A 12,765-nucleotide genomic window follows, 5' to 3' on the forward strand; every position below is an offset into this window, starting at 1 on the left:
TTATTTGAAAAACTAAAAGTTTATTTTTCTATTTAGGGAATAATTTCTCGGAAAATTATGTTGAAATCAATTCCTAGGAAAAATTAGAGGGGTCACAAGCAGTCCCACTTATGTTCCAATCTTCTAGATAGAATTGATTTAAACATACTAATCTCGAAAATATACACTAAATCATTTATTAAAAAGGAAAATAAGAAAATTTAAACATCTGATAGAATGAACAAAATTTGATTCTGTTCAGTCTTATCTCCCCAATAATGTTTCAAACACTGAGCCTTAACTTCAAAATTACCTCCCTCACCTTGGAGTTCAACAACTCCATATGGATAGACGTGATGAATCGTAAATGGACCGGACCAACGTGATTTTAGTTTACCTGGAAAGAACTTTAATCTAGAATTAAATAACAAGACTTGTAGATCTGCTTCAAACTCCCAAACTCGAATGTGCTTCTCATGCCATTTTTTAAGTCTCTCCTTGAATAGTTTGGCATTTTCGTACGAGAACGTTTGGAATTCCTCTAGCGCATTAAGTTTGAGCATCCGTTCCCCTTTAGCAAGCTGAAGATCCAAGTTGAGTTGTCGAAGGGCCCAGTAAGCTTTGTGTTCTAACTCCAAGGGTAGATGACAAGCTTTCCCAAAGACCAACCTGTAGGGTGACATCCCTAAAGGTGTCTTGTATGCTATCCTGTAAGCCCATAAAGCATCATCCAGTCTTTCGGACCAATCTTGTCGGTTTTCGAGCAAACTACCTTCTCTATTATGCCGTTGATCTCCTTATTTGCCAGTTCAGCTTGCCAATTCGTCTATGGATAGTAAGCTGTAACGACCTTGTGTTTCACTCCATGTTTATCTAACAACCATTTCAATGACTTGTTCACAAAATGGGACCCTTCATCACTAATAAGATCTCTTGGGGCTCCAAACCTTGTGAACACATGTTTCTGCGAAAACTTTATTACAACCTAGCATCGTTTGTTGGATAAGCTTCAGCCTCGACCCACTTAGACATGTAGTCTACAGCTACCAAGATGTACTTGTGACCAAAAGACGGAGGGAAAGGACTGAGGAAGTCAATCCCCCAAACATTGAATAATTCTATCTAAATGATATTGGTTCGAGGCATCTCATTTCTACTGGTGACATTTCCGACCCTTTGACATCGATCACAACTCTTTACGTAAACGTATGCGTCCTTGAACAGTGTTGGCCAAAAGAATCTGGCTTGCAATACTTTGGCCGTAGTACGAGTACCTCCGAAGTGTCCCCCACTTGGAGCTGAGTGAAAATGGTATAGAATCTTCTATACTTCATCTTATGCCATACATCTCCTGATCATTTGATCTACACACTTCTTGAACAAGTATGGTTCTTCCCAGAAATAGTACTTCACATTGTGAAAAAATTTTTCCTTTGATGATACGTCTTATCAATGAGCATCAAACTACAAGTTAAATAGTAAGCAATATCAGCAAACCAAGGGGTATTATGGACATGATTTATCTTTAGAATGTGCTCATCCGGAAATCTTTCTTGAATTGGTATAAGAGGAGAGTTCCCTTCTTGCGGCTCCAATCTGGAGAAGTGATCTGCTACTTGATTTTCCACTACCTTTCGATCTTAAATTTCTAGATCGAACTCTTAAAGTAGAAGTACCCATCGGATCAACCTCGACTTAAAATCATTCTTAGAGAGTAAGGGCTTAATTGCCGAGTGGTCTGTATAGACAGTTACTTTGGTACCTACAAGATAAGATCCAAACTTGTCAAAATAAAACACAATAGCAAGTAACACTTTTTCTATTACCGTATAATTCAGTTGAGCTCCTATCAAAGTTCGACTTGCGTAGTAAATGGGATGAAAAACTTTGTTCCTTCACTGGCCCATAACGGCTCCTATTTTGAAGTCATTCGCGTCACACATCAATTTGAATGGTAGATCCCAGTCTGGTGCGGCTATTATGGGTGCCGTAACTAATCAACTCTTCAAATCTTTGAAAGCCTTTAAGCATTGCTCATCAAACTTGAATGTCGAGTCCTTCTCTAATAATTTGCATAAAGATTTAGCAATTTTGGAGAAGTCCTTAATGAATCTTTGATACAAACCGGCGTGGCCCAAAAAGCTCCTAACACCTTTTATAGATGTTAGAGGTGGGAGTTTGTCAATAACATCTTCCTTTGCTTTATCTACTTCGATTCCATGTCTCGTTATCCGATGCCATAGAACAATCCCTTCTCATACCATGAAATGGCACTTTTCCCTGTTGAGTACTAGGTTTGTTTCTTCGCATCGCCTTAGTACCTTGGCTAGATTGGCTAGGCAATCATCATATGTATCTCCAAATACTGAAAAATCATCCATAAAAACTTCCAAACACTTCTCAACCATGTTAGTAAAAATAGACATCATACATCTTTGAAATGTAGTAGTGCATTACACAAACCAAATGGTATACGTCTAAATGCAAATGTACCATACGGGCAGGTGAATGTTGTCTTGTGGTGATCTTTTGGTGCTAATGTAATCTGATTATATCCCGAGTATCCATCGAGAAAATAGTAGTAATCCCACCCCACGAGCCTATCCAGTATCTGGTCCAAAAACAGCAAAGGAAAGTGATCTTTCCTAGTCGCCTTGTTTGACTTTCAGTAATCGATGCAAATTCTCCATCCTGTAACCATTCTAGTCGTCAACTCATTATTCTCATTTTCAATGACCGTGATACCTTCTTTCTTTGGCACAGACTGGACTGAACTTACCCATGATCTATCTGAGATAGGGTAAATTATACCCACATCTAACCACTTGATGATTTCTTTCTTTGCTACGTTCTTCATGATGGGGTTCAATCTTCATTGTCCATCAATCGTCCCTTTTTTTCCATCTTCAAGGATAATCTTGTGCATGCATAGAGTTCCACGAATATCAGCTATTGTCCGTCCAATAGCCTTCTTGAATTGTTTCAATACAAGGATGAGTTTCTCTTCTTGCTCAGTAGTTAATTTTACTGAAACAATCACAGGCAAAGTAGAAGAGTTACCTAAATAAACATATTTTAGATGTGAAGGTAGTACCTTGAGTTCTAATTTAGGTGGCTCCTCGATTAACTCTTTTGGTTGGGCATAATCCCTTTCCTCTAACTCCAAATATTCAAAGTGGGATTACGGAATAAATCCCCTTTGATTAGCTTCTAACAAAGCTAAGTACTCATCCTCCTTTTCATCATTCGGAGGATCTAATGTCAAAATTTGTTCCAACAGATCCTCCACATAGTTGAGCTCCTTCTCCACTATTAAATCTTCTAAATCGGATACTACAGAACAATCATAAATTGTGTCAGGAAATCGCATAAACTTAAAAACGTTAAAATGTTACCTAATCATCCTGAACACGCATAGTAAGCTCGCCCTTCTACACATAAATAAGGGTCCTTCCGGTTGCTAAGAATGGTCTTCCTAAGATATTTGGCACTTCTTTGTCTACTTCAAAGCCTAGGATAACAAAATTAGCAAGGAAGATAAATTTATCTACATATACCAATACGTCCTCGATTTTTCCTTCTGGATATGCTAAAGATAGATTTGCTAATTGAAGTGTAACCGTAGTAGGTCTAACTTCACCTATCCCCAACTTTCTAAATATTGACATAGGCATCAAGTTGATACTTGCACCCAAGTCACATAGCCTTACCACAATATGTTTGTTGCAAGGTATGGTAAAACATCCAGGATCCTTCAATTTTGGGGGTAGTTTGTCTTGAAGATATGCTCTGCATTCCTTCGTCAGAGCTACCGTCTAAAATTCTCCGAGTCTTTATTTTTTGGACAAGATATCCTTCAAGAATTTGATGTAGTTTGGCATTTGCTCAAGTGCTTCAACCAACGGGATGCTGATCAGAAGTTGCTTGAGTACGTCTAGGAACTTCTTGAATTGAATCTCCTGCTTTTGCTTTTGAAGTCTTTGAGGGTAGGGTGGTGGTGGTTTCTTTACTGAAACTGGTTGATTCGTCCTCTATGGAAATTTTACATCTAATAGGGTTGTTAGTTGATCAGAATTAACTGGTTCTAAAATTACCTTGTCGGGTTTTATAGATTCTGGTTCTTGTGAAACTAGAATTTCAATGCTCGGTTGAACTTCCTCTGATTCTTGAGCATCAGCTTGCTCCTTTTTAGCTTCAATGGTGTTAGGCTCTACTGCCTTTCCACTCCTCAATGTTAATGCATTGCAATGCTCCTACCCTAGATTCCTCGAATTTTTCGTATCACTAGGTAAAGCACCTTGTGGTTGATTCCTGAGTTCAACTGCAAGCTGGCCTATTTAGTTTTCTAGGTTTTTTATGTAGTAGCTTGGCTTTGGATTAAAGCGTCATCCTTGGCCATGTATGCCTTCAACAGATTTTCTAAGCCATTGGATGGTTCAGGTTGGGTTGGTTTTTGAACTTGTTAGGGAAAACTAAGCAGCTGGGTTGGTCTAGGTTGGGCGTAAGTGTTACTGGTTCCAGCCCCTTGGTTACTCCAAGAAAAATTGAAGTGGTTCTGCCATGATTGGTTATAAAAATTGGATTGCAGTCCTTACCTTCCACGGTTTTGGTTCTAGTTACCTATGTAGTACATGGATTCTGGGTTTGATGGACATTCTTCGAACAAATGTCCTTCCCCACAATAAATATAGGTTATATATTCAAATTGATTTGGTGACTGTACTGCAAAACTGTTAGATCCATTTGTAGTAAGATTTTTAAACATTAAGGATATTGATAATGCCTGAGATACGAGTGAAGTAAGAGCATCTACTTCATGTATTCCAGCAACTCGTCTTCTTAACGCTGTTCGGTTGGTTGGCCATTAGTAATTGTCGCTGGCAATCCTCTCATGTGAACATTCTTGTGTGAGCATTGAGACCATTATAAAATGTCTCAAGTTGGATGCAATGTGGGATTCTATGATGAGGGCACTTTCGTAATAACTCTTTGTACCTTTCCCATACCTCGTACAAGGACTCATCATCCATTTGTTGGAAGGCAGTGATCTCGTTCCTCAACTTAGCATTCTTTCTAGGTAGGAAATACTTCATAAGGGATCTTTCTGCTAACTCTTGCCATGTGGAAATTGAGATCGGTGGCAATAAGATCAACCAAGCTCGAGCTCTATCCCTCAATGAATATGGGTACAGCTTCAATCGTAATGCATCTTCGGGTACTCTAGCTAACTTGAAAGAATCATTCACCTCTATAAATAGTCTTAAGTGTAGGTGAGGATTTTCGGTAGAAATTCCACTGAATTAGGCCACTGTCTGAAGCCTCTGGAACATGATTGGCTTCAGCTCGAACTATTGTGCCTCAATTTTGGGTCTTCTAATACCTGGATTAAGATCATTAAATATTGGCACGACATACTGTCGTAAAGCTCCATCCCTATCATCAGCAATAAGGATAGGATTTTAAGCAGGATTTGCTCCATTTCATTGGATCAGATTTTCGAAGTTCATCTCTTCGGTCCTCCTCTGATTTGCTTGTCTTCTTCACTGTCAAAAAGTTCTTGCTATCTCAAGATCTACAGGGAGTAGGTAAATAATTCGGTCAATCCTCATAAACACTTGAAATTATCACAGAAAATTTAATTAAGTTAAAAATTAAATAGAAAAAAATATACCAAAATGCAAACTAACAAATTCACAAATAATGACTTTTTAAAACAGTCCCCAGAAACGGCACCAAAAACTTAGAACGACAGAAATGTGAAACTGTACACAATCACAACAAGTAATAAAGTGACAAGTAAATGACGAGTTATCGTACCCACAGGGACTGTTAAAAGGATTATTTATGAATGCAATTTAAAACACTTTGGTGAAGAAATATATATTTTTTAAAGAGGGTGATTAAAAACTTAAGAAAGTTAAAATAAATAAAAATGAAGTAAAAGAAAGTTCCAATGCACGATTTCAAAGTAAGATTTAACCAAGATGATATAATTGTGTTGGATTAATTACACTTCTCATCTTAGAATTATTAAACTTATGATTATATTGCTACAAATAAAATCACACCAACTCGGTAATTTTCTAACTTATGAACATACTTACATACCAAAATCCATTCATCTCTTGACATAACCCTATGTCAATTCAACCGACTAAACAGATTCTAACGAGCAAACATGTTATTGCCCATACATACTCATTAAATTGAACTAATATCTTGCATATCCCTATGTCAATTCAAACGATTAATTAAATCTAACAAGCATATAAAAGACTATGTGAGGTAACAAGGTATCCCTACCTTGAAACAGTTTAATCACAATAATATTGCAAGTTATGCAAGACAATAATATTGCCAGATACATTGCTAATTTAACCTTCAGTTACCTTAGAAGAATAAACATGCACTGATCAAGTACTGTGTCAATTAATTACAATTTCAATCCGTTTAAATAATTAATTCATTAGTTACCTCACTGTCGTAACCTAAGAATAACTTAGGCATGATTTTACTTAATCAAGCGTTTTACCCAGGCCTATAACAACATAAACACAATTTTAACAATTTAAGAAGACGAAATGCAATCAACCCAACACGAATTAAATTCAAGATAAGCTAATTAAATTAACCATTCCAACAACTTGAATAGTCATAGATATGTTCATCCTAATAAAAACAAAAATTGAAGAGATAGGGAACAAGAATCAAATCCGGTGGTTTTCTAAGGGTTGACTGGGTTGCTCCGTTCTTACTTCTTGTTGTCCTCGCCGATCAAGGCTTCGATGAACACTCAATTTCTGCTCCAAAATGTTTGAAGAACACCCCTTTTCCAAGGGAAGAGATCGGCACAAGAGTAAGGGAATTAAAAAGGAAAAATAAAAGAAAAAGAATGAGAGAGGAGAGAAATGTTGTGAAATGAATGAGGAATGAATAAGATGATTTGAATGATCTGTAACACCCCTTACCCAAACTCGAGGCCAGGATAAGGTATGAGTCGTTACCGGACAAACATACAAACATTAAACTAAAATACGGGCCATAAAATTTCATTCATATTTCAAAAGGTTCATTCACTTACACATAGTCCCTTATTTGAGTCTACAAAGCCCAAAACATACTTTAGAAAGGGTTCAGGACTAAACCGAGAACTTACGAAAATCTTGGAAATTTCATGCTTTAAGGCTCCACACGCCCGTGTCCCAAAGTCGTGTTCCATACACAGCTGAGACACATGGTCGTGTCTCTGCCTGTGTGGAATATACCTAGGCTATTTTCCAAGCTTTGGTCAACCTTAATCTCTTACACACTTATACAAAATCAAAAGCATATAACACGGTATTCATTTAATGATTAAATATTCTCAATTAAACTACAAACATAGCATTTGTATGTCATCATACATGTGTCTCTCATACTCATTTTACCTTGTTTATTATAGTACCACTTATACATTTATACCAAGATTATCATCTTACAAAATATCTTCAGCTTAATCATCAAGCATTCATATTTAAAACTAGATCATATCTTTATAAAATACCACAATTCAGATACACAAAATAACATGTTTTCCTGAAACATTTCAATTCAACTCCATACCCAACAAGCATTACATTGAGACTAGTCATACATATATATATACACGTTATGATACATATCATTCTCTTTCTGTTTTCTTATAAACACATATCATTTATTTCATTATATCAATATTTCATATACCATAGTTTCCATGTATTCCACATATATTTATTTTCCTCCTCCTCCTCTCCATTCCACACCCTTAATGTATATAGCATTCTTGTAAGTACGATTTCACAATTTACTAATAAATGCTCACATCAAACTGTCCACACGAGCCATAGTCACTTAATTACTTATAATTTTAGCTACAGAGCTCAATATTAAGATCAATAAATTTCCTATAAAACTAGACTCACATATCTTTCCACCATAAAATTTTCATAATTTTTGGTTTAGCCAATTAGTACAGTTTATTCATTAAAATTTCACCTATTTCACTTTCTGACAGTTCTGACTTCACTAAAAATTAATTATCTCACAGTACAGAACTCGGATAACATTCTTGTTGATTTATCTTGAAAATAGACTCATTAGGGATTTTAAAAATATAAGTTTAAGCCTCTAATTATTTTTATCCAAAATTTTGTGATTTTCCAAAGTCAAAATAGGGGATCACGTAATCATTCTGAACCAGTCTCACAAAAACATAAATATCTCAAAATATAGAACTCTTTTTCTTTCTCTGTTTCTTTTATATGAAAATAGACTCCTTAAGCTTTAATTTGATATCTCATTCAGTCTCTGATTCAATTTATACTATTTTTACTGATTTTTAAAAATCACGTCACTACTATTGTCCAAAATAGTTTTATTGCTAATTCACTCTTTCAAACTTTCTTTGTATTAACCTCATTTTAACATACTATCACAAATCATTTTCACCACATTTCATACATCACAAGTATAGGCCCATGATCACAAGGTCACCATAAAATAATCCTCTTGTATAATTTACTTGTTTATAACCTTACCACATCCCGGTCACTTAATGTACACATCATTCACATAACCAAGTTCCTGCACTTATTCATCACAAAACTCACAAAGCAATACATAGAGAGTCTCCCGTTGAACACTTTGGATCAATCCTTGATACTTGGTGGTTTCAGCACATAGCTCCACCCATCATATAGTTCGGCTCTCTTGTACACATGGTGAACACTCAGTACCACCCATGTGACCTAGCCAATTTATCTCGTAGCTCTCTTGTCTACATGGTGTCCTTCACCGGAACCACGACACGACCTAGCTACATATATCCCGTGGCTCTCTTGTCTACATGGTGTACACATAGTATCACCCATGCGACCTAGCTACATCATAATGTCTTGTAGCTCTCTTGTACACATGATGTGCACTCAGCACCATACATGTGACCTAGCTACATACTATTTGTATCATCCAATCTTTCCGAAGGTTCAACTGGATTTCTCTCTTTTTCCAACAATTTCACCAATCAAGTAATTATCCACAAACATATTTCCAATATTATTATAAAATATCATAATACAAGTAATATTGATGTATTACTTACATATAAACTTACAATTTCCCATAATATCCATAATCATAGAAATCACATTTATGTATGATAATTCAATGCACTTCATGTACCATAGACATATTTTTAAATCAATTCATAAACTTGGCACCATAATCATTTAATTTACTATAATTCAATTAATTCACTAAATTTAACTTTCAAATATAAATTACAGCATTATTGCTGTATTATTATCATACCAACTTACATACTTTCAACACCTAGGAAATCATAATGAATATATCAATTTTACATTGAAACATGCATAAATTAATGTTTATTATACTTATGAACTTACCTCGATACTAAAACGGCCATTTTACCAACTTTCTCAATTTTCGATTTTTCTCTCATTCTAGGTTCAAATCTCGTTTTTCGGGATCTAAAACATCATATTTTACTTATTTAATTAATGCACTATTCAAAATAGTCATTAACTCAAACTTTGGAAAAATTACAATTTTGCCCCTAAACTTTTGCATATTTACACTTTTTCCCCTAGGCTCAGGAATTAAACTTCATCCGTTCTTATTATGTTTTATGACATGCTGATCACTTTTCCCTTCTATGGCAACATCAAATTCTCACTCTAACATATACTTATGACTATTAGGTATTTTTACCGATTAAGCCCTTTTACTGGTTTTCACTCAAAACCGAGTAGCACAAGTTGTCTAACATAATTTAAAACCTCATATTCTATCATAAAACACAAAAATAAACACATTTCACCTATGGGTATTTTTCCACATATGAACCCTAGCTTAAATTATTGCTAGAATAAGCTTAATTAAATTACCAGGATTCCAAAAACGTAAAGAACTTGAAAAAACGGGGTTAGAACGGACTTACTACTAAGCTTGGAAAGCTTGAAAACCCTAGCCATGGCTTCCCCCATGCTAATTTCGGCCTCCATGAGAAAGATGAGTCAATTTTGGCTTTATTTTCCCTTTTTTTTTTTCTTTTAATTACCAAATGACCAAAATGCCCTTCCTTACTAAACTTTCAAAAATTCTATCTATGTCCAATTTTTGTCCATCACTTAGAAATTGGTCAAATTTCTATTTAAGACCTCCTAATTAATATTTCAAAGCAATTTCATACTAGAAACTTCTAGAATGCAAGTTTTGCAACTTATTCAATTTAGTCCCTAACTTCAAATTGAGCACTTTATGCATAGAATTTCTTCACGAAATTTTCAGACAATCATGCAATCATATCATAGACCTCAAAATAATCATAAAATAATTATTTCTATCTTGGATTTTGTTGTCCAGAAACCTCTGTTCCAACTAGACCCAATTTTGGGCTATTACATGATCAACCAAGGAGGGCTTTTATAGCTGAGTGTGGAAGTTGAAATTTGCTAAAAATAGCAGCCAAAGAGCCACCCCATGGCCGGCCACCTATGTGGCAAAGTTGATGCTTTCAACTTTGCTAAAAATGGCTTGGGGCAAATCCAAAAAACCACCAATTGTGAAGGGGTTTGAATGCAACTTTGACAAGACTTCAAGGGCTTCTTTGCAAGCTTAATTAATCAGCTAATACACTGATTTGGGTCAGCATATGGCCAGTTTCAGGCTGCCCAATTTTTGGCCAGTTCACTTCAATCGGTTCGGTTCAACTAGACCACTTTTTCCATAATTAATTAATATTAATTTATTTAGCCCAAATTAAATTTGGTATAAATTAAAATTAATTATATTATGAATTAATACACATAATTGGACCGTCTTAGGCTGAAAATTAATTTTCCTTGATACTTCAAATTGCTTCTCGATTTTGTGCTTCAAGCAGTGTCTACCAAGCCATTTTTCGCCCTTTGCGCACTTCTGTCTTAAATAACCAAAATTACTCAAAATTTAGTATAAAATTAACTAAAACTCATCACTTTCATATTTTGAGTATAATTTAATTATTTTATAAAAAATAATTATTTTTCGACAAGAATTTAATCAAAATGGTATGATTTTAAGCTAAAAAGGGTATGTAAAAAAGCATAAATTTTCTTGTTTCCAGCGGACCCGTTGCTAGATCGAGAGTGAGCATTATATGAGATGAAATTGAGATAGCTTAGGCTATGTATTTGGCACTTAGGGAGCGAGATTCTCAGGTATCTAGTATTATTCTGAATGGTTCAATGGGTATATCAGGTATATGGATGAATATGAGATTGATACGAGTTAGTACAGGTATGTACATGAACTATACAAGTATTGAATCGAAGAAACTTGAGAATGAATATGTGATAGGTTTGTGGATCAATATGAGTTATGTTATGATATGTTAATTGCTTAAATTGTGTATATATGGTAAACTTTACTTTAAGCATATGAGTTTACTAAGCTTTATAGCTTACTCTGTTTACTTTTTCGTGTTTTATTGTGAATACCGAGGCTTGCTCAGATTTGGGAGTCGTCAGAGATTTCATCATACTATCAAGCTATCATTTTGGTACTTTTGAACTTAAGTATTTGGATATATGGCATGTATAGGAATTGTGGTTATATTGGTCTTTATGTTGATAATGGATTTAGCCATTTGATTTGGCTTGTAAATAATGAATGTTTATTTATGTTTATAGCCATGTGACTTGGCTTATTTTGGTATACTTAATTATGTATATATATGTACAAATGGCCTTTTGTTATGTGGTTGATAATTGTTATGTGATGCTTATTGTGAATTGGTATTTTGAGTACAAAATAGTCGAAACTTAAGATTGGTATGCTTGTGGTTTTAGGTAAAATAATGCATAATTGAAACTGAACAATTAGGTGATTTTGAGATATGAAATTTGTATGAAATGGAATGGATAATGATGAGAATTGTGTGCCTTGTGGTTGTTAGTATTGAAATGGTATGAATTAGGTTGGTTTGTAATTATTTTGAATGTCTATGGATACTATGTTATATGTCATTTGATGATTTTAGTTGGATGCAATTTGAGTGAGAATGATGGCTTGGTAAATAGCCTATTTTTGTCCACACAGGCAGAGACATGGCCGTCTGTCTCAGCCGTGTGTGACACACGGTCAGGTGACACGATCGTGTGCCCTCTGGTGTTTAATTAGAAACCAAGTCAGTATGCTTCACACGACCCAGCACACGGGCGTGTGACTTGGTTGTGTGGCATAAGTCATTATACCCTACAGTTTTGGCATGGCCTAGCACACGGCCTGGCACACGGGCGTGTGAGGCCTTTTCGATGGGTAAAGGGGCTAGCCACATGGGCGTGTGGTTTCCCGTGTGACCCAAAGTGTAAGAGTTACATGAGGTCGTACATGGGTTAGGGACGACCATGTGATCCCATTTCGAATGTCCACACGGCCTGTGACATGGGCGTGTCTTTAGCTGTGTGACAGCCTTAAAACGACCCTAGTCGGAATGTGGTTTTGGGACCACAAAACCGAGGCATAAAAATAATTTAATATTTATTTTATTTCCTATAATGTGTGTTAACTCATGTGTGACATTTTTGATGTTTTGATTTAGAGCTATAAATGTGAATTTCACTAGAAAGCACCTAGTAGTAAACTTTGAAAGTATGATGGGGAAATGTGTGATGACTAATTAAAGCATGCATGCAAAACAATGGACTTGCATGTCAAATTTCCCCCAATAGCTAGTGGCCGCCATGACAAGGAATTATGGGC

The 12,765-nt window shown here is 35.5% G+C and overlaps 1 non-coding gene across 1 annotated transcript; it reads left to right on the forward strand.

Moving 5' to 3' along the window:
* Positions 1-4,935: 4,935 nt before the first annotated feature.
* LOC128280090 (small nucleolar RNA R71) lies at positions 4,936-5,042 on the forward strand. Its single transcript, XR_008270271.1, has one exon. It is a non-coding gene; the product is annotated as a small nucleolar RNA R71 (small nucleolar RNA).
* The last annotated feature ends 7,723 nt before the right edge of the window (positions 5,043-12,765 follow it).

The sequence above is a fragment of the Gossypium arboreum genome, chromosome 8 (assembly GCF_025698485.1).
Source record: "Gossypium arboreum isolate Shixiya-1 chromosome 8, ASM2569848v2, whole genome shotgun sequence".
Classification (NCBI taxonomy): Eukaryota; Viridiplantae; Streptophyta; class Magnoliopsida; order Malvales; family Malvaceae; genus Gossypium; species Gossypium arboreum.